Consider the following 27,974-nt stretch of genomic DNA (forward strand, 5'->3'; position numbering starts at 1 on the left):
CTGCACCGCCATTCAATATGATCATGGCTGATCATCCAGCTCAGTATCCTGTACCTGCCTTCTCTCCATACCCCCTGATCCCTTTAGCCACAAGGGCCACATCTAACTCCCTCTTAAATATAGCCAATGAACTGGCCTCAACTACCTTCCGTGGCAGAGAATTCCACAGACTCACCACTCTCTGTGTGAAGAAATGTTTTCTCATCTCGGTCCTAAAAGACTTCCCCCTTATCCTTAAGCTGTGATGCCTGGTTCTGGACTTCCCCAACATCGGGAACAATCTTCCCGCATCTAGCCTCTCCAACCCCTTAAGAATTTTATATGTTTCTATAAGATCCCCCCTCAGTCTTCTAAATTCCAGCGAGTATAAGCCTAGTCTATCCAGTCTTTCTTCATATGAAAGTCCTGCCATCCCAGGGATCAATCTGGTGAACCTTCTCTGTACTCCCTCTAAGGCTAGAATGTCTTTCCTCAGATTAGGAGACCAAAACTGCACACAATACTCCAGGTGCGGTCTCACCAAGGCCCTGTACAACTGTAGCAGAACCTCCCTGCTCCTATACTCAAATCCTCTTGCTATGAATGCTAACATACCATTCGCTTTCTTCACTGCCTGCTGCACCTGCACGCTTGCTTTCAATGACTGGTGCACCATGACGCCCAGGTCACGTTGCATCTCCCCTTTTCCTAATTGGCCACCATTCAGGTAATACTCTGCTTTCCTGTTCTTGCCGCCAAAGTGGATAACCTCACATTTATCCACATTATATTGCATCTGCCATGCATTTGCCCACTCGCCTAATCTATCCAAGTCACTCTGCAGCCTCCTAGCATCTTCCTCGCAGCTAACACTGCCACCCAGCTTCGTGTCATCCGCAAACTTAGAGATGTTGCATTCAATTCCCTCGTCCAAATCATTAATATACACTGTAAATAACTGGGGTCCCAGCACTGAGCCTTGCGGTACCCCACTAGTCACTGCCTGCCATTCCGAAAAGGACCCGTTTATGCCTACTCTTTGCTTCCTGTCCGCCAACCAATTCTCTATCCACCTCAACACTGAACCCTTAATACCGTGTGCTTTAATTTTGTACCCCAATCTCCTATGTGGGACCTTGTCGAAGGCCCTTCTGAAAGTCCAGATATAACACATCGACACCGATGTCAGGAAGCTCCAGCCGCAGAAGGTGCAACCAGCCCCGACCCGGGGTAGATCGCTCAGCACAAGGGAGCTGAGATCCCCCCAATGCAGGAGCTTGATCGCCCTGATGCGGAGGGCCCAAACACGAGGCAAGATCGTCCCGTCAACGGAGGGTTCGAGAACAACGAAGGGGAGAGATTGAACTTTCTTTCACCTTCCATCACAGTGAGTAATGTGGAGGAGTCACCGTGGTGGATGTTTATGTTAAAATGTACCTTCTGTTGCTATTAATTGGTATGACTGTGCGGCAAAACAAATTCCTCATATGTTGCAAAACATACTCGGCTAATAACGTATGATTATAATTATGGTATTAGATCAGCAGTTCGCCCATTACTTAGTGGTCAGTCTCACTACCACAAGGTCAACAGGGTCTTAAGGCTGTCACTGACTCCTTCAACATGTGTGACTGTGTCATTCAGCAGGGTGGATTATGGAACCAGGAAATCTGGTGGGAATGAGGACAGGATAAGTGCACGTTGTTGTGGTTTAAGAAAATATGAGACGTGATTAAGGGAGCACTTTTATCCATTCAGCCACCAGTATCTCTGGTTGGAGTTCATGGCTTAGAAACATGGCTGATCATCTACAATCAGTAACCCGTGCCTGCCTTCTAGATTTACATTTTTTTAGATTGAGATACAGCGCAGAAACAGGCCCTTCGGCCCACCGGGTCCGCGCCGCCCAGCGATCCCCGCACACTAACACTATCCTACACCCACCAGGGACAATTTTTTTTAACATTTGCCTAGCCAATTAACCTACATACCTGTACGTCTTTGGAGTGTGGGAGGAAACCGAAGATCTCGGAGAAAACCCACGCAGGTCACGGGGAGAATGTACAAACTCCGTACAGACGGCGCCCGTAGTCAGGATCGAACCTGAGTCTCCGGCGCTGCGTTCGCTGTAAGGCAGCAACTCTACCGCTGCGCCACCGTGCCGCCCTTGTCATAGAAACATAGAAAATGGGTGCAGGAGACCATTTGGCCCTTCGAGCCAGCACCGCCATTCATTGTAATCATGGCTGATCATCCACAATCAGTAACCCGTGCCTGCCTTCTCCCCATATCCCTTGATTCCACTAGCCCCTAGAGCTATATCTAACTCTCTTTTAAATTCATCCAGTGAATTGGCCTGCACTGCCTTCTGCGGCAGAGAATTCCACAAATTCACAACTCTCTGGGTGGAAAAATTTCTTCTCGCCTCAGTTTTAAATGGCCTCCCCTTTATTCTAAGACTGTGCTTCTGTGGGACTCTCTTGGGTACAGCACAGGACAACCCTGTTTCTCGTATCATAGATGCTGCCTGACATGCTGATTGTTTCTGATACTCCACATTAAAATGTCAGGATATGGAAGGCAGGTGCAATAGGCAAGAGCCAAGCCTATGAGGAGGCAAATGTTCACGTTGCAGGGCTAGGTGTACAGCTGTTCTGGATTGGAGCCATAATCAATAGGACAAAAGAAAAAAAGCAAATAAAGAAAATTCAAACTCTCCTGATGAGTTCATTCTCAGGGCCAGATACTCTCAACGAAAATAGAGGGACAGGGGTTCTCAACAGAATAAATATGACAATAACCAATAGACAATAGATGCAGGAGTAGACCATTCGGCCCTTCGCGTCAGCATTGTCATTCACTGAGATCATGGCTGATCATCCACAATCAGTACCCCGTTCCTGCCTTCTCCCCAAATCCCTTGACTCCGCTATCTTTAAGAGCTCTATCTAACTCTCTCTTGAAAGCATCCAGAGAATTGGCCTCCACTGCCATTTGAGGCAGAGAATTCCACAGATTCACAACTATCCGGGTGAAAAAGTTCTTCCTCATCTCCGTTCTAAATGGCCTGCCCCTTATTCTTAACCGTGGCCCCTGGTTTAGGACTCCCCCAACATCGGGAACATGTTTCCTGTCTCTAACCTGTCCAATCCCTTAAGAATCTTATATGTTTCAATGAAGGTCCCCTCTCATCTTCTAAATTCCAGTGTATACAAGCCTAGTTGCTCCATTCTTTCAACATACGACTGTCCCACCATCCCGGGAATTAACCTCGTGAACCTACGCTGAAATGGGCAGATATTACATCCACCAGCAAGAGGGAGAGAAGTTAATAGAATTGGCAAAAATCCAGAGAAGGATGACTGGGCAAATTTTACTTCTGTTGTTTGTGATTTGGAATGTGCCGGCAGTAAGGGTGGAAACACCATGATTAATGAGACCTTTAAAGATAGTTTTGTATTTATATAATGCTCTGAACATAAGTCAATATGCCCAGTGATTATGAAATATTTGGACAAGGTGCACCATGACGAAATATCTGAAAAGTTGGCAAAAATGAGGAGAGAAAGAAACAATTAAATAGACAATAGGTGCAGGAGGAGGCCATTCGGCCCTTCGAGCCTGTACGCACCACCATTCAATGTGATCATGGCTGATCATTCTCAATCAGTACCCCATTCCTGCCTTCTCCCCATACCCCCTGACTCCGCTATCCTTAAGAGCTCTATCTAGCTCTCTCTTGAATGCATTCAGAGAATTGGCCTCCACTGCCTTCTGAGGCAGAGAATTCCACAGATTCACAACTCTCTGACTGAAACAGTTTGTCCTCATCTCAGTTCTAAGTAAAAAGAGATTTTTATGAATTAACATTTTTATGTCAATTAACCCACAATCCTGTACATCTTTGGGAGGTGCAAGGAAACTGGGGCACCCAGGGGAAACCCACGCAGTCGTAGAAACATAGAAAATGGGTGCAGGCGTAGGCCATTCAGCTCTTCGAGCTAGCACCGCCATTCAATATGATCAAGGCTGCTCATCCAAAATCAGTACCCCGTTCCTGCTTTCTCCCCATATCCCTTCATTCCGTTAGCCCTAAGAGCTAGATCTAACTCTCTCTTGAAAACATCCAGCGAATTGGCCTCCACTGCCTTCTGTGGCAGAGAATTCCACAGATTCACAACTCTCTGGTGAAAAAGTTTTTCCTCATCTCAATCCTAAATGGCCTACCCCTTATTTTTAAACTGTGACCCCCTGGTTCTGGACTCCTCCAACATCGGGAACATTTTTCCTGCATCTAGCCTGTCCAATCCCTGAAGAATTTTATCTGTTTCTATAAGATCCCCTCTCATCCTTCTAAATTCCAGTGAACACAAGCCCAGTTGATCCCGCCATCCAGGGAATTAACCTGGTGACCCTACGCTGCACTCCCTCAATAGCAAGAGTGTCCTTCCTCAAATTGGGAGACCCGTCACAGGGAGAATGTGCAAACTTCACACATACAGCATCCCAAGGTCAGGGTTACACCCTAGGCTCTGGCATTGTGACAGTTCTCCCAGCTGACCCACTACGCCGCCCTTGTGGCAACATAGAAACATAGAAAGTAGGTGCAGGAGTAGGCCATTCGGCCCTTCGAGCCTGCACCACCATTTAATATGATCATGGCAAAAAAGAGACTACAGACTTTGGTTATTGAGTAGAACTGTCACTCGTGGAAGAAAAGCTGTTTTTATGTCTAGCGGATACATGATAAGGGAATAACATTTAATGTAAGGTAGAGCCAGCAAAGTCCGATCAAGGATAGTCCGAGGGTCACCAAAGATGTGGACAGTAGTTCAGCACTGCTCTCTCTGGTTGTGGTAGGATGGTTCAGTTGCCTGATAAAAAGCTGGGAAGAAACTGTCCCCGTTTTCACATTTCGATACTGCGATACAGTTTTTCTGTGCTGCATGACTTTGTGACTCTAACATTTTAGCCTCCATGTTCCACATGAAAAATCATGAGTGAATCCTCACATAGAAACATAGACATAGAAACATAGAAAGTAGGTGCAGGAGTAGGCCATTCGGCCCTTCGAGCCTGCACCGCCATTCAATATGATCATGGCTGATCATCCAACTCAGTATCCCGTACCTGCCTTCTCTCAATACCTCCTCACCCCTTTAGCCACAAGGGCCACATCTAACTCCCTCTTAAATATAGCCAATGTACTGGCCTCAACTACCTTCTGTGGCAGAGAATTCCACATATTCACCACTCTGTGTTCAATTGACAGGGGAGAGTCAGTGGATGTGGTGTACCTCGACTTTCAGAAAGCCTTCGACAAGGTCCCACATAGGAGATTAGTGGGCAAAATTAGAGCACATGGTATTGGGGGTACGGTACTGACATGGATAGAAAATTGGTTGACAGACAGAAAGCAAAGAGTGGGGATAAATGGGTCCCTTTCGGAATGACAGGCAGTGACCAGTGGGGTACCGCAAGGTTCGGTGCTGGGACCCCAGCTATTTACGATATACATTAATGACTTAGATGAAGGGATTAAAAGTACCATTAGCAAATTTGCAGATGATACTAAGCTGGGGGGTAGTGTGAATTGTGAGGAAGATGCAATAAGGCTGCAGGGTGACTTGGACAGGTTGTGTGAGTGGGCGGATACATGGCAGATGCAGTTTAATGTAGATAAGTGTGAGGTTATTCACTTTGGAAGTAAGAATAGAAAGGCAGATTATTATCTGAATGGTGTCAAGTTAGGAAGAGGGGATGTTCAACGAGATCTGGGTGTCCTAGTGCATCAGTCATTGAAAGGAAGCATGCAGGTACAGCAGGCAGTGAAGAAAGCCAATGGAATGTTGGCCTTCATAACAAGAGGAGTTGAGTATAGGAGCAAAGAGGTCCTTCTACAGTTGTACCGGGCCCTGGTGAGACCGCACCTGGAGTACTGTGTGCAGTTTTGGTCTCCAAATTTGAGGAAGGATATTCTTGCCATTGAGGGCGTGCAGCGTAGGTTCACTAGGTTAATTCCCGGAATGGCGGGACTGTCGTATGTTGAAAGGCTGGAGCGACTAGGCTTGTATACACTGGAATTTAGAAGGATGAGGGGGGATCTTATTGAAACATATAAGATAATTAGGGGATTGGACACATTAGAGGCAGGAAACAATAGACAATAGACAATAGACAATAGGTGCAGGAGTAGGCCATTCAGCCCTTCGAGCCAGCACCGCCATTCAATGCGATCATGGCTGATCACTTTCAATCAGTACCCCGTTCCTGCCTTCTCCCCATATCCCCTCACTCTGCTATCCTTAAGAGCTCTATCCAGCTCTCTCTTGAAAGCATCCAACGAACTGGCCTCCACTGCCTTCTGAGGCAGAGAATTCCACACCTTCACCACTCTCTGACTGAAAAAGTTCTTCCTCATCTCCGTTCTAAATGGCCTACCCCTTATTCTTAAACTGTGGCCCCTTGTTCTGACTCCCCCAACATTGGGAACATGTTTCCTGCCTCTAATGTGTCCAATCCCCTAATTATCTTATACGTTTCAATAAGATCCCCCCTCATCCTTCTAAATTCCAGTGTATACAAGCCTAATACTCCCCCAACATGTTCCCAATGTGTTCCCAACATGTACCCACTCCTAGTTCAAATGTTTAGGCTCATCTATCAACATAACTCTCTTTCCACCCCTTCCGTACCATGTGTCTGTACACTGTGGACGGCTCAATTGCAATCATGTATTGTCTTTCCACTGTCTGGTTGGCACGCAACAAAAGCTCTCCACTGTACCTCGGTGACAATAAACTAAAACTGAACTGAACCTTACGTGTTATCCCTGCCTCCACCAAAATGCATCTACACAGTTTTTCTCTACCAAATCAACCTGGTAGATTTGAGTCACACATTCTCCCCACTCTGGATAAAGTAGTTTCTTCCCAACTCCCAATGGATTTTGTGCTGACCATCTTACATTGATTGCCTCTGGCTCCGTCCATCACCATAAATGGAAACATTCTCTCTGTACTTTTGTTTAGTTTAGAAACACAGCGTGGAAACAGTCCCTTCGGTCCATTCCTACACCGAGTCCATTCCTACACATCTGTCCAGCTTACTGACCAGCGATCCCTGCACACTAACACTATCCTACACACACCAGGGACAATTTACATCTACTCCAAGCCAATTAACCTACAAACCTGTACGCCTTTGGAGTGTGGGAGGAAACCGAAGATCTCGGAGAAAACCCACGCAGGTCACGGGGAGAACGTACAAACTCCGTACAGACGAGCACCCGGAGTCAGGATTGAACCTGGGTCTCTGGTGCTTTGAGGCAGCAGCTAGAAACAGCTTCCACTGGGAGGAGTACCCAAGTAGAGGCGAGCTTTCAAGATTGACACAAAATGCTGGAGTAACTCAGCGGGCCAGGCAGCATCTCCGGAGAGAAGGAATGGGTGACGTTTCAGTCTGAAGGAGGGTCTCGACCCGAAGCATCATCCATTCCTTCTCTCTGTGGATGCTGACTGCTCCACTGAGTTACTCCAGCATTTTGTGTCTATCTTCGGCGTTAATCAGCATCTGCAGTCCGCCCTACGGGTTTCAAGATAATTGGCACGCGTCCAAGGCAAGATGACAGGACAAGTATTTTCCTCCATTTAAGCAGTGGAATGCATTGTTGGAAAGGGTTGCAGTTTCGCCGTGCGGGCTTTCGTAACAAAAGATTGCACTGTAAAGAACCCCTCCCTGACAGCAGTAAAACTGCCCCAACATGTTTTTTTTAATTGTTGAAAGGAATCTGGCATCAAGACAACTAATAATTTATCAGGCCAGCTGACAAAAAGCTTAGTGTAAAGGCCAAGAGAAAAGTGTAGGAAGGAACTGCAGATGCTGGTTTAAACCGAAGATGGACACAAAAAGCTGGAGTAACTCAGCGGGACAGGCAGCATCTCTGGAGGACATGGATAGGTGACGTTTCGGGTCGAGACACGAATCGTCACCTATTCCTTTTCTCCAGTGTTGCTGTCTGATACGGTGAGTTACTCCAGCTTTTTGAGTCCATCTTAGTGTGGTACGGATGGTGTGAGGGGATTCGGAGAGGGAAATCCAGATTTTGGGGGTAGACACAAAATGCTGGAGTAACTCAGCGGGGCAGGCAACATCTCGGGAGAGAAGGAATGGGTGACGTTTCGGGTCGAGACCCTTCCTCAGATGCTGCCTGACCCGCTGAGTTACTCCAGCATTTTGTGTCTACCTTCGATTTAAACCAGCGTCTGCGGTTTTTTTCCCTCCAGATTTTGGGGAGCAAGTAGTTGGAGCTATTAAATTTGAGATAACACAGAGGTTAGAAATAGAGGAACATACAGATCTGAGAGAATTATGGTTTGGAGGAGGTTGTAAAGACGAAGTAGAGATATGAAAACAAGAGTGAGAATGGTAAAAAGTGAGGTGTTATCAAATCGGAACAACACCCTCAACACATGCCAACACCTCAGCTCCCAAATGCTCATCAGCACTTTAGCCTCAAAGGGCTGGAGAAACTCAGCGGGTCATAAGTTCACAAGTGATGGGAGCAGAATTAGGCCATTTGGCCCATCAAGTCTACGCCGCCATTCAATCATGGCTGATCTAGAGAATACGTGATTACAATCGACCCATTTACAGTGCATAGATACATGAATGAATGAATGAATAAGTTTATTGGCCAAGTATGTGTACCTCGACTTTCAGAAAGCCTTCGACAAGGTCCCACATAGGAGATTAGTGGGCAAAATTAGGGCACATGGTATTGGGGGTAGGGTACTGACATGGATAGAAAATTGGTTGACAGACAGAAAGCAAAGAGTGGGGATAAATGGGTCCCTTTCGGAATGGCAGGCAGTGACCAGTGGGGTACCGCAAGGTTCGGTGCTGGGACCCCAGCTATTTACGATATACATTAATGACTTAGACGAAGGGATTAAAAGTACCATTAGCAAATTTGCAGATGATACTAAGTTGGGGGGTAGTGTGAATTGTGAGGAAGATGCAATAAGGCTGCAGGGTGACTTGGACAGGTTGTGTGAGTGGGCGGATACATGGCAGATGCAGTTTAATGTAGATAAGTGTGAGGTTATTCACTTTGGAAGTAAGAATAGAAAGGCAGATTATTATCTGAATGGTGTCAAGTTAGGAGGAGGGGGAGTTCAACGAGATCTGGGTGTCCTAGTGCATCAGTCAATGAAAGGAAGCATGCAGGTACAGCAGGCAGTGAAGAAAGCCAATGGAATGTTGGCCTTCGTAACAAGAGGAGTTGAGTATAGGAGCAAAGAGGTCCTTCTACAGTTGTACCGGGCCCTGGTGAGACCGCACCTGGAGTACTGTGTGCAGTTTTGGTCTCCAAATTTGAGGAAGGATATTCTTGCTATGGAGGGCGTGCAGCGTAGGTTCACTAGGTTAATTCCCGGAATGGCGGGACTGTCGTATGTTGAAAGGCTGGAGCAATTGGGCTTGTATACACTGGAATTTAGAAGGATGAGGGGGAATCTTATTGAAACATATAAGATAATTAGGGGATTGGACACATTAGAGGCAGATAACATGTTCCCAATGTTGGGGGAGTCCAGAACAAGGGGCCACAGTTTAAGAATAAGGGGTAGGCCATTTAGAATGGAGATGAGGAAGAACTTTTTCAGTCAGAGAGTGGTGAAGGTGTGGAATTCTCTGCCTCAGAAGGCAGTGGAGGCCAGTTCGTTGGATGCTTTCAAGAGAGAGCTGGATAGAGCTCTTAAGGATAGTGGAGTGAGGGGGTATGGGGAGAAGGCAGGAACGGGGTACTGATTGAGAGTGATCAGCCATGATCGCATTGAATGGCGGTGCTGGCTCGAAGGGCTGAATGGCCTACTCCTGCACCTATTGTCTATTGTCTATTGTCTCTGTGTTGAAAAAAACGTTCTCATCTCGGTCCTAAAAGATTTCCCCCTTATCCTTAAACTGTGACCCCTTGTTCTGGACTTCCCCAACATCGGGAACAATCTTCCTGCATCTAGCCTGTCCAACCCCTTAAGAATTTTGCAACGAATCTGTCGCAAAGGTATTTTGGGATCAGGTAAAAGGGTTAACAAAGCAGATGAAGCAGTGATCCCACAGCCATTGGCACTTGTCATGGTGTGGATGGTATGGGGATTCATGCCGTCAGGCGGCTTGGCAATGGGTGCAACTTTGAAAGCATCATTGAACCTGATAGGTGTCAGGACCTGCACGGGTTGATGTGTTATGGGTAGGAAGAAACTGCAGGTGCTGGTTTAGAAGATTGAGGGGGGATCTTATAGAAACTTACAACATTCTTAAGGGGTTGGACAGGCTAGATGCAGGAAGATTGTTCCCGGATGTTGGGGAAGTCCAGAACAAGGGGTCACAGTTTAAGGATAAGGGGGAAGTCTTTTAGGACCGAGATGAGAAAGTTTTTTTGCACACAGAGCGTGGCGAATCTGTGGAATTCTCTGCCACAGAAGGTAGTTGAGGCCAGTTCATTGGCTATATTTAAGAGGGAGTTAGATGTGGCCCTTGTGGCTAAAGGGATCAGGGGGTATGGAGAGAAGGCAGGTACGGGATACTGAGTTGGATGATCAGCCATGATCATATTGAATGGCGGTGCGTACAGGCTCGAAGGGCCGAATGGCCTACTCCTGCACCTATTTTCTATGTTTCTATGTAAACCGAGGATAAGACACAAAATGCTGGAGTAACTCAGCGGGTCAGACAGCATCTCGGGAGAGAAGGAATGGATGACGTTTCGGGTCGAGACCCTTCTTCAGTCTGAAGAAGGGTCTCGACCTGAAACGTCACCCATTACTTCTCTCCAGAGATGCTGCCTGACCCGCTGAGTTACTCCAGCATTTTGTGTCTACCTTCGATTTAAACCAGCATCTGCAGTACTTTCCTACACATGCTGCCTGACCCAGCTGAGTTACTCCAGCACTTTGTGTCTATCTTTGATGTATTATGATTTCTTCTCTCCAGAGTTTCACTACCTGAATTCAGTCCAACGAATGACACGAGAAGATAATGTGACTGACTAAGCCAATTCAGCCTGGTCTCACATTACTTTTGCTGTTTACAACCAGGGTTCTGTCATTTACCAACGCGGGGGTGAATTGAATCAATGGGGAAAACGATAGAAAATCAGTCTGATAGAGTAGACGACCACCCAGCGTTTGGTTTTATTGAGAACCTCACAAGCTAATTCCGGGAGGTTTTGAGCTGGTCTGGAGGTAGAAATGTTATTTTCAAGGCGGAGGGAACGCCCGATTGCCCCTCCTCTCCCATCAGTCTCCTCGCTTCCCAGTTATTATGTTGAAATATTTCGTCTCTGCGTTAGTTTCTAGCTGGTTACAACAGCAGAGGTATCCAGGCCAGATACGAGTTCGCAGAGGGCGGGTGTAACGCTTCTCTGTCGCAGCAATGGTTCTCCTCATCGAAATATCCTACTGGTAAGCCTGGGGTGGGATTATTTCTCCCCACAGCTCATTGCTAACTCTCCATGGAGAATGCATTCTAGTAGTTCCACACCATTCTTCACCGGGGCAGGCAGCATCTCTGGAGAGAAGGGGTGGGTGAGGTTTCGGGTCGAGACCCTTGGTCTGAGATACTCCAGCTTTTTGTGCCCATCTTCGGTTTAAACCAGCATCTGGAGTTCCTTCCTTCACCAATCTCCATCGCGTTTCTCCAACCCAGTCCTCTGCTTGCTTGCTGTTTATCCGTGTCTGTGTGGCTTTAGATTTTAAACGCCTTTGATTCTTCATTTAACGTCGGTGCCCCCAAATTGATCAGCGGACGTAGCTTATTTTTTTGTATGTGACAATAGACAATAGGTGCAGGAGGAGGCCATTCGGCCCTTCGAGCCAGCACCGCCATTCAATGTGATCATGGCTGATCATTCTCAATCAGTACCCCGTTCCTGCCTTCTCCCCATAACCCCTGACTCCGCTATCCTTAAGAGCTCTATCTAGCTCTCTCTTGAATGCGTTCAGAGAATTGGCCTCCACTGCCTTCTGAGGCAGAGAATTCCACAGATTCACAACTCTCTGACTGAAAAAGTTTTTCCTCATCTCAGTTCTAAATGGCCTACCCCTTATTCTTAAACTGTGGCCCCTTGTTCTGGACTCCCCCAACATTGGGAACATGTTTCCTGCCCCTAACGTGTCCAACCCCTTAATAATCTTATACGTTTCGATAAGATCTCCTCTCATCCTTCTAAATTCCAGTGTATACAAGCCTAGTCGCTCCAGTCTTTCAACGTATGACAGTCCCGCCATTCCGGGAATTAACCTAGCAAACCTACGCTGCACGCCCTCAATAGCAAGAATATCCGTCCTCAAATTTGGAGACCAAAACTGCACACAGTACTCCAGGTGCGGTCTCACTAGGGCCCTGTACAACTGCACACAGTACTCCAGGTGTGGTCTCACTAAGGCCCTGTACAACTGCAGAAGGACCTCTTTGTGCTTTACTAAATTAATACACTTGAGAAACGCACCAGGGAAACGTTGATTGCGGTACAATTAATTCCAGAGAGACACAAGGAACTGCAGATGTCAGACTCTTCGGCAAAACATAAAAGTGCTGGAGGAACTTGGGAGTTCCTGACCTGAAACGTCGTCGGTCCATTCCCTCCACAGATGACCCGCTGATTTACTCCAGCTTTTTGTGTCTAACCTCCACAGATGTTGCCTGTCCCGCCGAGTTCCTCCAGTACTTTGTTCTTGCTGCTAGTATATATACATTTTTTTTTAAAAAATACGTGCTTAATCTATGATGTAACTACATTTATATTTTGGCCAAATTTCCTGATAAGTCAGAGAAGCAGAAGTGGACCATCGGGCCTAATGTTGAACGACAATGGGTTGAAGTGGGAGAATCTCATGCAACACAGAATTTATTCACAAGGAACAGCAGATGCTGGTATACTAAAAAGGCAATGTGCTGGAGTAACTCAGTGGGTCATGCAGCATCTCTGGGGAACATGGATAAGTGACGTTTGGGTCGGATCCTTCTTCAGACCGATTTGGGGAAGGGGGGGGGGGTCGAGGGGAGAGAAAGCTAGAGAGGAGGGGCAGGACAAAGCCTGGGCAGTCTTAGTGCAAATGTGTAGAAGGAACTGCAGATGCTGGTTTACACCGAAGATAGACACAAAATGCTGGAGTAACTCAGCGGGTCTGCCAGCATCTCTGGAGAGAAGGAATGCTGCCTGTCCCGCTGAGTTACTCCAGCATTTTGTGTCTATCGTTGGGGAGGAACAAAATCTGCTTATCAAAACCTCAATCACTTGGAGTTCCTCGTGTCTCACAGTGCAGAGGATATGCGGTGTAAACAAGTGATTTGAATGATCAGAACACAATTGTAAATCTGAACCTTTTTCTATTGAAGAGGAAAATGACAAGGGCCTCGAAACAGGAAGAACTCAATTGTATTAGGATATTTTGTGCCTTTTAATTAAATATTGTTGTGCTTGCGTGTGTACAGCGGGGTTTAAAATCTCAGAATACTTGTACAAAATGTAAAATATCGAGTGGTTTATTTTTGACCGCATGGGGAATTGGAGAATCGTTTTTCATTCATCCTAATAGATCAGTCTACAACTGGTGAGCTAACAGTGCTTGCATAGAATTATTTTAGAAGTAAATCTGGATGCTTTCTGTACCGAAGTAAAAGTTTGTAATTTATTTGAAGATACTGATACACTTTCTCATTTTCTCTAGTAATTCCTGAGGTTACAAAGCGAAGGTAAGCAAAAAACGCTTGTGTTAATATTGACATTAGCATTGGGTCTGAATATCCCAGATCATTTGTCAGTCAATAAGCTCGCAGAGATTCGGGTTCAATCCTGATCTTGGGTGCTGTCTGTGTGGAGTTTGCTTGGTCTCGCTGTGACTGCGTGGGTATACACTGGATGCTCCTGCTTCCTCCCACATTCCCCTGAAGTGCAGGTTTGTAGATTTTATTTTTAGATTTAGAGATACAGCGCGGAAACAGGCCCTTCGGCCCACCGAGTCCGCGCCGCCGAGCGATCCCCGCACATTAACACTATCCTACACACACTAGGGACAATTTTTACATTTATCCATTCAATTAACCTACATACCTGTACGTCTTTGGAGTGTGGGAGGAAACCGAAGATCTCGGAGAAAACCCACGCAGGTCACGGGGAGAACGTACAAACTCCGTACAGACGGCGCCCGTAGTCGGGATGGAACATGAGTCTCCGGCGCTGCATTCGCTGTAAGGCAGCAACTCTACCGCTGCGCCATTAGGTTAGGTTAATTGGCCTCTGTAAATTGCCCCTAAAATGTAGGGAATGGGTGAGAAAATGGGATAACCTAGAACTAGTATGGTCGACTTGGAGGGCCAAAGGGCCTGTTTCCTTGTTGCATCTCTCTAAACTCTTCCCCCTGTAAGCTGCTTTGGTAGTGTAAACATTGTTATGTAAGAACTGTGGCAATCAATTGGCTTCACTGAGACCGCAGATAAATTGTTGGGGGATAAATATTGGTTCTAAGACACCACAAAGACCTCTTGCTATTCTTCCAAAGTATTGCCGTTAAGAACTTGTGGGGCCATTTGGGAGTGTAAGCAAAGGCTTTGTTTAACAGCTTATGCAAAGGGAAGCACCTCTGAGTGTACTCTGCTGTGGTACTGTCCTGGATTTTACGTGATTCAATCTAGCAGGTTTAGTAGTGCACGCTTGCAGCTGCCACTGAAAATGTGCAGCATAACAAACGGGGTACAGAATCCAAACAAAATGACTTGACAGTAGAATTCTGACATCCAAGAGTGGACATTGGTGAGCAGTTTGCCATGTGGTAGTTCACAAACAGGGTAGTACCTGAATATTGCCTTTTTTGTTGTTGTATTATTTTGCAAATCTTTTAAAGCAAATGTGATTTTGTATTGCATTTGAGATTTAACGAGGTGAGTGGAAAATAAATAATTCTATTTCAATTTTCTTTAGTTTAGCGCCATCAAGGCTAAACTCGATGGGAGGTTTCCCGGTGAACTCAACATCGTAAGTGGAAGCTACTTGCATGTTCACGGTCAGACGTTTCCAGCTGGCTTTGTCTGGCCAGTCAGTATCCACCACTGTCTGTAATCTCCTTCACTCCTCAGTGCTTGACACTGAGATAACCACTCAATAGGCTCTCTACCATTCAATTTATTGCAGGAGTCGCCATGAGGAAGGGGGGGGGGGGGGGAGAACAGAGGAGGGCCTGGCGTGGGAGATGGGGGGTGGGGGTGGGAGAGTTAAGGAGGACCTGGCCTGAGGGAGGGGAAAACAAGGGAGGACTTGGCGCGGTATACTTTGTAACTGCCCTTTACGTGGCGACTATTTGCATACCTTGGGTGTGCAAGCAAAGAATTTCACTGTGACTCTGGGTAGTGAATCTGTCAAATTCATTGCCACAGAAGGCTGTGGAGGCCAAGTCAATGGATATTTTTTTAAGGCCGGGATAGATTCTTGATTAGTACGGGTGTCAGGGGTTATGGGGAGAAAGCAGGAGAATGGGATTTGGAGGGAGAGATAGATCGGCCATGATTGAATGGCGGAGAAGTTGATGGGTCTAATTCTGCTCCTATCTCTTATGAACTCATTATTCACTGTGATGCAAGGTCGAAACACCGACTGAATAAAGTGGATTATTTGAGCAAAAGAGACAAGGAGACCGGAGCTGAATAAAACTAATTGATCTAGATAATTCCAATTTACTTTGGGAAGAATTGTGCTTTGTTTTGAGGGGTCAAAAAATTAGGAGGCTCAGATTTAAAGTAATTGATTGAAGAATTTAAATGACGATATTGACTTTTACCAAGGATTTCAGTGGGTTGGAATTGACTATTTAAAAGGGCAGTCGAGGTTGAAAACCTAAATGCATTAAAAATAAAATGAATGTGTATTTGTGTAATGACCTTGAGAACTAGAAGATTGGGTTAATTCGTTTCTATTTTGACCAGCACAAATATCATGGACTGAGTAGCCCTTTTCCCCTAATTATATACATTTAATGTATGATATACACAGGCATTTAGAGTCATAGAGTGATACAGCATGGAAACGAGCCCTTCAGCCCAACTTGCCCATACCGGCCAACATGCCCCAGCTACACATGTCCCACTTACCTGCGTTTGGTCCATATCCCTCCAAGCCTGTCCTATCCATGTACCTGTCTAACCATTTCTTAAATGTTGGGATAGTCCCAGCATCAACTACATCCTCTGGCACCTTGTGCCATACACCCACCACCCTTTGTGTGAAAATGTTACTCCTCAGATTCATATTAAATCTTTTCCCCTTCACCTTTAACCTATGTCCTCTGGTCCTCGATTCCCCTACTCTGGGCAAGAGACTCTGTGTATCTACCTGATCTATTCCCTTTCATGATTTTATACACCTCTGTAAGATCACCCCTCAACCTCCTGCGCTCCAAGGAATAGAGTCCCTGCCTACTCAATCTCTCCCTACAGCTCAGACTAGTCCTGGCAACATCCTCGTATGGTAAATTTGGATCGTAAATATAACGGAAATATAAATCAGCCGCAGTCTGTGCCGACTGACTGCTTCTCATTGATCTTCTGCTGTGTATTGATTTCAAACTTTATTTTTCAGGTCGGGCTACCAGTTGGTGGAAAAACTGGCTGCTTTGAGATTGTAATAAAAGATTCGAACACCGTTCTGTTTTCTAAACTGGTTAGTGACGATTGTGCCTTGCATGTTACCTTGGTGACTTTTCAAACTTTTCATTAATTGTTGTTAGTTTGGGTGTTGCAATTTGTTCTTCATGTATATGGTATACACAGATGGGCACTGCATGATCCGTGGCAATGCTTCAGCAGTGTGCCTGGTTGTCCTGCTGGCTTAATCCAACACATGATAAGGATATTGCTTTTAAGAATACGGTGGTGCAGCAGTAGAGTTGCTGCATTCAAGAGAGAGCTGGATAGAGCTCTTAAGGATAGCGGAGTCAGGGGGTATGGGGAGAAGGCAGGAACGGGGTACTGATTGAGAATGATCAGCCATGATCACATTGAATGGCGGTGCTGGCTCGAAGGGCCGAATGGCCTCCTTCTGCACCTATTGTCTATTACAGTGAGAGACACAGGATCAAACCTGACCATGGGTGCTGTCTGTTTGGAGTTTGTACGTTCTCCCCGTGACCTGCGTGGATCTCCGGTTTCCTCCCACACTCCAAAGATGTACAGGTTTGTAGGTTAATTGGCGTGGTAAAATTGTAAATTGTCCCCAGTGTGTGTCGATAGTGTTAAGGTGCCGGGATCGTGGTTGGCACGGACTCGGTGGGCCGAGGGGCCTGTTTCCGCGCTGTATCTCTAAACTAATATTGCCAGTAGGTGCCCTCGAAATCATACTCCAATAAAGAATCTGCAATTATGATTACGCTTTAGTCATAGGATTTTTCTTGTTGACAATTACAATTTGCCTACCGCCACAACGGGTCAACAGAGGAAAGAAATGTTGTAGGAAGGAAGTGCAGATTCTGGTTTAAACTGAAGATAGACATAAAATGCTGGAGTAATTCAGCGGGACAGGCAGCATCTCTGGATAGGAATAGGTGATGTTTCGGGTCGAGACCCTTCTTCAGCCTACCATTGTATACAGATGCACCTTTAAAACTGAAGTGAAACTGAAAGCTATATTTAAAATTGAATTAACCAGTTGTATTTTATCTTGAGATGTTTGCCTATTAAGATTATACCTGCTGGAAAACTAAGTGTCAATGCATTCATGTATTTTCAAACAGAAAGAAAACCGAAATGTTAATGACAAGGATTATGAGAAGATAGTGGAAGGAATCCAACAAGCCCTTCCGCATGAAAAGCTGTAATTCTCAGGTGAGATGTTGATTTTGTAAGTCAATGAACCATTAAAGAATCAAGAGTATTAAACGTAGATTTGTCGACCGTTTCGCTGAACACTTTGCTCGGTTTGTCTAGGCCTAAGCAATCTCCTGGTTGCTAACCATTTCATCTCCCTTTCCCATTCCCACACTGACCTTTCTGTCCTGGGATGCCTCTATTGTCAGAGTGAGGCCCAACGGAAATTGGAGGAACAGCACCTCATATTTCGCTTGGATAGCTTGCAACCCAGCAGTATGAAAATCAAATTCTCTAATTTTAAGTAACTTCTACTTGCACCCTTCCTCCACCCTAGCCGTTTAGTTTATTGTCACGTGTACCGATGTACAGTGAAAAGCTTTGTTGCGTGCTATCCAGTCAGCAGAAAGATAATACATGATTACAATCGAGCTATTTACCATGAATAGATAAATATTTGATAAGGGAATAACATTTAGTGCAAGGTAAAGCCAGCAAAATCCAAACAAGGACAGTCCGAGTCATCAAAGAGGTCGATGGTAGTTAAACTCTGCTCTCTGGTTGTGGTAGGGTGATTTACCAGTTCCACTGTTCTCCAGAGTGTATCTCTCTTGAGATCACCCCTTCCCCAGCCAACATTAGACCTGCCAAGCACCGCCCTGCCTGAAGTCATTTGTGGCTGAGGTCATCTGATTAGTCCTGGTCCCTTGTCGCCTACAGCTCTTCACACCACCCTCCTACCCCCTACTTTCAAACTATTGTAGGTATATGTATTTAAAGAGTACCTTATGAACCCAACACTTGCCCAGAGTAGGTGAATCGAGGACCAGAGGTCATAGGTTTAAGGTGAAAGGGAAAAGATTTAATAGGAATCTGAGGGGTGAACCTGTCCGTCTTTGAAGGGGAAATAGATTTAATAAGGGGTAACTTTTTCACACAAAGGGTGATGGGTGTATGGAACAAGCTGCCAGGGGTGGTAGATGAGGCTGGGACTATCCCAACGTTTAAGAAACAATTAGACATGTACATGGATAGGATGGGTTTGGAGGGATGTGGACCAAACGCAGGCAGGTGGGACTAGTTTAGCTGGGACATGTTGGCTGGTGTGGGCAAGTTGGGCCAAAGGGCCTGTTTCCACACTGTGTCACTCATTGACTCTACGAATCCAGTGAAAATGCAATGTGGCTGTCAAGTATACATTCATAAGAAGCTAATCATATGGTAGATATAAACAGGCATAATCATGAGATTTGCAATACAACACACTCAAATTTGGCGATACAACTTGGCATTTTTGCAATTAGAACCCAACACAGTGAATGCCAGACACCCCATCTATTTTACAGCCTTTCAATTTTAATCCTACGGTGTGTGAAAAGATAGCATGCCCCTTTTTCAATCAAAATGTTGGCATTTCTGTGGGTGCCTGACCATGACCCTGACAAAGTCGGTTTCACAGGTTCTTAATTGTGCTCGGAACAATTGTTGAAATGCTAACCTTCATTTTGTATTCCAGTTAAACGTACATTTATCTGGTTCATTGTGGCTGAACACTTAATGATGGAGATGGCCAAAATGTCCTCAAAGGCGCAGCTGTCCCCTGATGTCCATGTGAAATGCTTCAGTGACCAGGTTTTATGGGGTTTGACTTGAGCTAATTTTCAGCAAGCCAGTGCCTTATGTTTTCTCTCTTTAATCGTTCTCCTCCTCGATCCCCCCTAGCATCTGAGTACTTTCCCCCTGCAATGCTGTACTACAAAAATACAAACTCTATGAAATTACAGGGCAACATATTCACCCATTCCTTTCCCCAGAGATGCTGCCTGACCCGCTGTTACTCCAGCATTTTGTGTCTATCTTCGGTTTAAACCGACATCTGCACTTCCTTCCTACACATTTTGCCTGCTCCACTGTGAAATCTCAAAGTGTGTCTACTTTGAAGAAGTTCTCCTCCTCTCGCTGACAAGAGATCTCTCTCGCTGCTCCCCCTCTGTGATTCCTCCTGCCCTCCGACTCTACGCCTTCTCCCAGCTAACAATGATTTATTCTACATTTTCCTTGATCTCCATTCCCTTTGTCCTTACACTTCTTACACTTTCATATCTATGCAAGTCCCTCTCTCCCGACAATCTCTAAATCTAAAAACAGTCTGAAGAAGGGTCTCAACCCGAAACATCACCCATTCCTTCTCTCCAGAGATGCCAACCTACTCCAGCATTTTGTGTCTATCTTTGGTTTAAACCAGCACCTGCAGTCCCTTCCTACACCATATTCCTTTCTGCAGACCCATGGTGCCAATTTTACAGACCTGTAATGAGGTCTTCCAGCTCCACTATTCAAGTATAGGCAAATGTAACAGCTCTATTTAAAATTTACTCTGCAGTTTTGTTTACCTTAAACGAACCGTTCACCTTAAATCTATAAAAAATTGCACTGATCCTCGCAATCATCATGCCTGCAGTCATTTCCGATTGAGACTGTGCGTTGTATTTCTGCATTTTTGCAAAAAAGATTTGCCATAAAAAAAACATTAAATTTGATCAATTGGGCTGACGTTAAAAAGATGAAAAATAAAAGCTGCCCAGCAAAATGCACCAGCTATTAAAAGCTCATTTTATTCCAAGTTTACCCACCTAATATTGGCAGATAAAATTAAATGGAATTATCATGATCCATCTCCGTGGTTTTTGGATGATTACATCTGTGGCTTAAAACGAGGAACCGTGGCACTGAGCAACTGTAACAAAGGAGGAAATGTTTACTTTTGCTGAAGATGGTAAAAGTGATAACACAACAATCTTGCTTCCTCTGGTTCATAATGAGACTTGCAGATTGTACACTTCCTTTATTTGCTTGTAAAATTATTGTTCTAAAAGGAAAATGCTATGAATATTGGGAAAACCTGAAGATAAAACTAACTATGAAGTAGGTCTGACACCAGAAAGAAAATGAATGTTTCAGATTGCTGACTTAATCGTAATTATTTTGAAATGTTAATCTTGCCTAACCGCCTGTATTTCTACCAATTTTTTTAATTCTATTTGGCACTGCAATAAAATTGACAAACTACTTAAAGCTTCTTAATTTTACGAACTTGTTTTGCTCTCTACGGTTGTTGGAATATATCTTGTTTTGCAATCCAGTTTAGTTTAGAGACACAGCACATAAACAAGCCATTTGGCCCACCGAGTCTGGACCGACCAGCGATCTCTGCACATTAACACTATCCTACACACATTAGGGATAATTTTACATTTATAACAAGCCAATTGACATACAAACTTGTACATCTATGGAGTGTGGGAGGAAATCGAAGATCTCGGAGAAAACCCACGTGGTCACGGGGAGAACGTACACACTCCGTACGGACAGCCCCGTAGTCAGGATCGAGCCCGGGTCTCTGGTGTTGAATGGCAACTCTATCGCCACACCACCGTGCTGAAAGAAAATTATTTTTACAGTACTATCCTTCATTTGAAATGTCACTGTACGAGTGGAATTCTAATAGTTTAGTCCTGAGAAGGAACTTTCTGTAAGTTGCTTTGCAAACTAGATTCCAAGATGACATCTGGTGGTGAACTAATGGCATTTATTGATTGAGAAACAATGAACTGTCGATGCTGATTTAAATAAAAACAAAAGTACTGTAGTAACTCAGTGGCTGGGCCAGCATCTCAGGATCACATGGATAGGCAATGTTTCAGGCTGGGACCCTTCAGCATTTATTGATTGCTTAAAGGTAACGTAACACTTTTCAAGAGTATATAACAGAAGCTCTGCGTAAAAGTTGGTGTTCTCCCATGTGGAGTGAAGTCAAGGCATTACATTTCAAGTACAGAAAATAGTGACTGCTTTTCCTCCAAGTTAATGATATCCAGTGAGGTATGTTAAGCCAAATTATCAGAATTCATCTCCAAATTATGTACACAATCAATCGCATAGTCCAATTAAAAGATTAAAGAAATATAAAATTTGGTTTTTGACAGGCAGTGGGAAAATTATGCTAGCCTGCCAAAACGTCTTGCTTGGGAACTGGCCAAATTAAACAATACTGCATATCTATGCAACATAGTCATATTTTTGTCAACATAACTGTGGTCACTGTTTCTGAACTGTTTTCTAACAAATAATTACACTAAGTAGATTATGGTAGTATATTTGTTAATGCACAGGTAACTCAGAAGCACAAATTAATTATCAGCAACCCTAAGGTGAAATACCACAATGGCAGTTGTGCAGTTTGCATTTAGATAATTAAATAAATGTTGAATAAAAGGTTTGTGCCAGGAACGGTGACCATGACAGTACCCGACTACAACATGTAGGAAGGAACTGCAGATGCTGGTTTAAACTGAAGATAGGCACAAAAAACTGGAGCATCTCAGCATCTGTGGAGAAAATGAATAGGGGGCGCTTTGGATCGAGACCCTTCTTCAGACTCTAATAAATACCTGGACTATAATAAATACCTGGAGTATCACAAGCACATTTTGGGAAAGGAAGCCTGCCCTGCATCTTGTCCTACCTAGAAGCGACTCACTACATGCTGGGCTTTCCACTAATGCTCACAGCCCATGGATAAACAAATGGAGGCGATTCAGTATTTTACCCTACTGTCAACAAACAAATCTCTAAAACTAGCTAAATCCAGGAAACGGTAAATGAAATACATTTGACATTTTGAATGGTAGGCTCTATTTCAATATTGATTTTGGTTGAATTTATGCAGGATTACCACTAATATTCAATTGTTATACTTTTAATGTATGAAGGCAGGGAAATGTGAACCATGGCTGTGTGTGGAGAGACACCAAAAGCTGGAGCAACTCACCGGGACAGGCAGCTTCAATTCAAAGATAGTGTTCAGTAGTGAAAGAGAGATCACTGCAGATAGTTAGCTTTGTCTGCACCAAATTCTGGAGATATTTAGCTGAAAAGAATGTCCGTCTCCAAACAGAACCAAGGAAACAACACATAATTCATGAACCAAGAGGGACCATGGGTGTACAACTCAATAATACTATCACGACACCTTGCGTATGATGTTAGTTGTGCAGTGAAATTAATGAAATGTTAAAACAATCTTTGACCAGAGGGACAATGCAAATGTGAATAGTTTGGATTGACATTTGAAAGTATCAGTGAAAATATTGGAAAATGTTATTAGGCCACAATTATGGACAGGGAATAAACTAAGGTTTCTCATTAACACCAATTCATCTGACTTGCGACTGTGCTTACCATAACCCAGGAAGCTGCCATTTGGCCCATTGGGTCAAAGTCAGCTCACAGGAGTCTGGGGAAACCCATGTGTTTCGAGGGAGAATGTGAACAGAACATTAACACTGCAACATGTTTTAGTTGGAAGGAATATTTACAAATACCATTTATTATTTTACACAAATATTCAGATCTCCAAAACTTAATTGGGTACTCATGTAGAAACATAGAAATTGGGTGCAGGAGGAGGCCATTTGGCCCTTCGAGCCAGCACCGCCATTCATTGTAATCATGGCTGATCATCCACAATCAGTAACCTGTGCCTGCCTTCTCCCCATATCCCTTGATTCCACTAGCCCCTAGAGCTCTATCTAACTCTCTTTTAAATTCATCCAGTGAAGTTTATCAAAAGAAAAATTATTCTAATATTATGATATAAATTTACAACAGGTGTCTGCACTACAGTCAAGGAGTATACATGAGAAAAAAAACACCTCTTCAACTGTACCATTATGGGACCAGAGTGTTGCACAAAGGAAGAATGACTCGCAGATGGAATTGCACCTCACAATAAAAGCAAACAAGAGATCAGAAATCTGAAAGTGCAAAGTAATCTTAAAACAAAATGTGAACTGAGGTTTTCTGCTGCCCCGAATCTCTTGGATATTGTTGAACCTGAACCTACAGGACAAAGAGTCGGTCGGGCCCATGGTTACACTTGCTGTCAAATGTCCCCATTAATAATTTTCCCATAAAGTACAATATACATTTAAGCATGTCATGCTGTAGCTGTACCCTCCTACCAACAGGGGCATAGCAATGCCTTCACCGCTACAAGTAATAACCATAATATGTTGAGTTTACAATGGAAGCTCCCATTAGAGATTAGTTTGTGAATTTATGTATGACTACAAAGATTATGAATCATCGATTTGTGCTAGCTTACAGAATAATTCCATCCTCCCACTAATTTTCCCTGTAAACCTTTCAGTCTGAAGAAGTGCCTCGACCTGAAACGTCACCCATTCCTTCTCTCCAGAGATGCTGCCTGTCCCGCTGAGTTACTCCAGCACTTTGTGTGTAAACCTTCTGCCACGTTCCCTTGAGTTTCTCCAGATCCCAGCACCGTAATTCACCAGAGGCAATTGACAATGATCCTACCGAACTGCACCTTGTTGGGAGCAACACTTAAGGGAAGCCCAAGTGGGAACAGGGAAAACATTGGAACCTCACACAGACAAGATTAAACCTGCATTGCTGGAGGTATGAAACAGCACTCCTAGCTGAGCAATAGAGCTGGTCTAGTATGGCAGATTTCTCTTCATTTGTATAATTCCGGGTGCAATTATACAATGGCTTGGTGACAACATGCCTGGAATATTGAGTACATGTGTGGTGTTTGTAACCATGGAAGAATATACTTGCAATGATATAATAGTTCGCCATGTTGATTCCTGGCATGGCCAGATTGTCCCATGGGGAGACATTAAGCAAATAAGGCCATCACTCCTGGAAGTGTGAAAATGCACACCACCAGATTGGGGAGAGTTTCTTCCCAGCTGTTATCAGGCAACTGAATCATTCTACCACAACCAGAGAGCAGTGCTGAGCTATTCTCTACCTCATTGGTGACCCTCGGACTATCCTTGATCAGACATGCTGGCTTTACCTTACACTAAACGTTCTTCTATTATCATGTATCTACACACTGTAAATGGATCGATTGTAATCATGTATTGTCTTTCTGCTGACTGGTTAGCACGCAACAAAAAGTTTTTCACTGTACCCTGGTACACGTGACAATAAACTAAACTTAAAAAGATACAAAAATATTAGAGCTTGACAGGGTAAACACAGAAATGATGGTCCATTTAGTGGGTTCTATCAACCAAGTGTCAGTCTCAAAATAAGGGGTCAGCACAGAGATGGTAAAAAATGCCTTGATCCAGAAGGTAGTATATGGACAAGGTTTTATTTCAATTACTTGGACAACACCTCTCATTCCTTGTAAAGGACAGCAGGTGCATGTCAGCACCAGTGCCTGATTTGCTCCAGCACTGTATATCAGAAAGAACGGTGTAGGAAGGAACTGCAGCTGCTGGTTTAAACCAAAGATAGAATCAAAAAGCTGCAGTAACTCAGCGGGACAGGCAGCATCTCTGGAGAGAATGAATGGGTGACTCGGGTCGAGTCTGAAAAAGGGTCTTGAACCGAAACGTCAGCCATTCCTTCTCTCCAGAGATGCTGCCTGTCCCTCTGACTTACTCCAGCATTTTGTGTCTGTCTTCAGAAAGAATGATATTCCATCACCAGTGGGTCTAAATTCCTGAACCTCCCAAGCCAACCTGAGGGACTCCAATCACTCAAGGTTCAGGAACAGCTTCTTCCCAACAGCCATTAGGCTATTAAACACTACAACCTCAAATAAGCTCTGAACTACATACTTTTATTGTTATTATTATTGCACTATTATTGTGTGTTTGTTATGTATACATATGCATGTGTGTGTGTGTACACTTACTGAACTTTTTTTCCCGTTTATTATATAGTTTACAGTGTACTATGTTTACATATTCTGTTGTGCTGCTGCAAGTAAGAACTTCATTGTTCTATCTGGGACGTCTATATGCTAAAACTCTTGTTTGTTTGTTTGTTCCTGAACTACAGCCAAAACGGTACACGATAGTGTGACAATTTTAGGCCCACCTTACTCACCGTCGTCCCTTTGGTGCTAATGGAAGAAGTTTCATTGAAATCGGTGTTGTATTTTTAAAGTTATTCACATTTTAAAGTTTAAATCTATCCCCAAGGGAAGGAGGGAGGATAAGGGATAAGGGATAAGGGGAGAAACGTCACCCATTCCTTCTCTCCTGAGATGCTGCCTGACCCGCTGAGATATTCCAGCATTCTGTGATACCTTCGATTTGTACCAGCATCTGCAGTTATTTTCCTACCCCAAATGCTGGAGTAACTCAGCGGGACAGGAGGCATTACTGGAGGGAAGGAATGGGTGACATTTTGGGTCGAGATACGTCTTCTCACTGGCAGGATGCTGATTAGATTTACTCCTCCCTGGGTCAATAGAGCATTTTCATTGCCTTTATAATTCAACTTTTGTCCTTTCAGCATTTGGTGAACTTGATTATTCAGTGTGGAAACTTACCTTCCTACTATCCTTTCAAAGACGTTGAAAACAAAATTCAACCATGGGTACATTGCTTGTTTATTGCGGGGTATAGATGGGTAACAATTTAAAATTATGAAGTTAGAAATAGGATATTGTAGATTATCCTGAAATGCAATTTCCTGTTGTGTTTCCACTTCTGTCTTGTCATCTGATAGCTAATTGCTCGAGGACAGGCATACTGACAAAGAATCAGACAAGCAAGATGCAGGCTTCATATCATCATCATCATATATATACAGCCGGATACAGGCCTTTTCGGCCCTCCAAGTCCGTGCCGCCCAGCGATCCCCGCACATTAACACTATCCTACACCCACTAGGGACAATTTTTACATTTACCCAGCCAATTAACCTACATACCTGTACGTCTTGCTTAGTTCCAGCATTTATTTTAGGAAGCTGCTCAAGAGCAATAGAAATCCGTCGAGATTTACAGTAATGACTTCAGTAGCTGGTCTCCACTCCCAATTATTCCAAGTTGGCACCAACATTACAAGCTCAGAACTCACAGAAAAGTATTGAGTGATTGTGTGAACAAAAACATTACCACTGTAACAGGTTTTCGTCAGAAGGAATATTGACAAATTCCACATTTATTATTTTACACAAATATTCAGATCTCCAAAACATAATTGGATACTCATGTGTTTATCAACGTGAAATTATTCCAATATTATATTAATTTACAACGCGTCTGCACTACAGTCAAGGGGTAAATTTCAGTTTGTACATGAGAAAAATCGACCTCTTCAACTGGACCAGGGTGTTGTAGACTGGAAGGATGACTCACAGATAGAATTACACCTCTCACAATAACAGTAAATTTCTATCAATGATATCAGTATGAATTATCTACACAACAACACCGGTCTTCAGGAAACTGATGATGATACCCAAGAGATCAGAAATCTGAAAGTGTAAAAGGTAATCTTAAAACAAAATGTGAAGAGAAGTTTTTCTGCTGCCTCGAACCTCATGGATATTGTTGGACATGAAAGTCAACTAACATGACAAAGGGTGGGGACCATGGTAAAAAAAATTACACTTGCTGTCAAATGTCCCCATTAATAATTTCCCCATAAATTACAGCATACATTTAAGCATGTCTGCTGTAACTGTACCCTCCTACCAGCATAGCAATGCCTTCACCGGTACAAATAATAATTATAATATGTTTAGCTTACAATGGAAGCTCCCATTAGAAATTAGTTTATGAATTTATAAATTTGACTACAAAGATTATAGACTGATAGGAGCCATACAGCACTGAAACAAGCCAGGTCCAAATGTCCTTTACATAAATAGTTTGTGCGCAGTTATTGCCAGAAAAAGGACTAAGTCACTCATTTGTAAGATAAAAGAGGATGGGGAGGGTGAATTAAAATGACCAACTATGGGTCAGAGGTAAACTGGCCAACATTTTAGCAGAAAATGGGGCGGGGGGGATATTGAAAGCGTGATAGACAACTTGGCCTGTGGAAAGTTTGCGAAAAAAATAAAAATTGCGTTATTCATGAGACAAAGATTTCAGAGGGTCAGCATCAGGTGGGGTTAAGAAAAAATGAATAAGCAAAGTTAATTTGGCCCATGAACTTAGTTTTAAAAGTTTACTCTAATAAAATTGAGGTAAATACAAAGTCAGCTAAGTTATAGATAAAAATAAATAAAATTACTGATTTAAAGTTCCAGAATAAAAGATTGGATAAAGTTCAAAATATCAAATATTAATAATATTT

The 27,974-nt window shown here is 43.8% G+C and overlaps 1 protein-coding gene and 1 long non-coding RNA gene across 3 annotated transcripts in view; one reads left to right on the forward strand and one right to left on the reverse strand.

The window, feature by feature from the left end:
* Positions 1-27,974, reverse strand: part of sirt2 (sirtuin 2 (silent mating type information regulation 2, homolog) 2 (S. cerevisiae)) — a 78,115-nt gene that overhangs the window by 47,683 nt on the left and 2,458 nt on the right. The gene's annotated exons all lie outside the window — the stretch shown is intronic.
* Positions 11,299-20,901, forward strand: LOC144611841 (uncharacterized). The gene is made up of 6 exons (XR_013549588.1): positions 11,299-11,441; positions 13,710-13,734; positions 14,960-15,013; positions 16,610-16,690; positions 17,760-17,850; positions 19,349-20,901. It is a non-coding gene; the product is annotated as an uncharacterized LOC144611841 (long non-coding RNA).

Source organism: Rhinoraja longicauda, chromosome 41, assembly GCF_053455715.1.
Source record: "Rhinoraja longicauda isolate Sanriku21f chromosome 41, sRhiLon1.1, whole genome shotgun sequence".
NCBI classification, from domain to species: domain Eukaryota; kingdom Metazoa; phylum Chordata; class Chondrichthyes; order Rajiformes; family Arhynchobatidae; genus Rhinoraja; species Rhinoraja longicauda.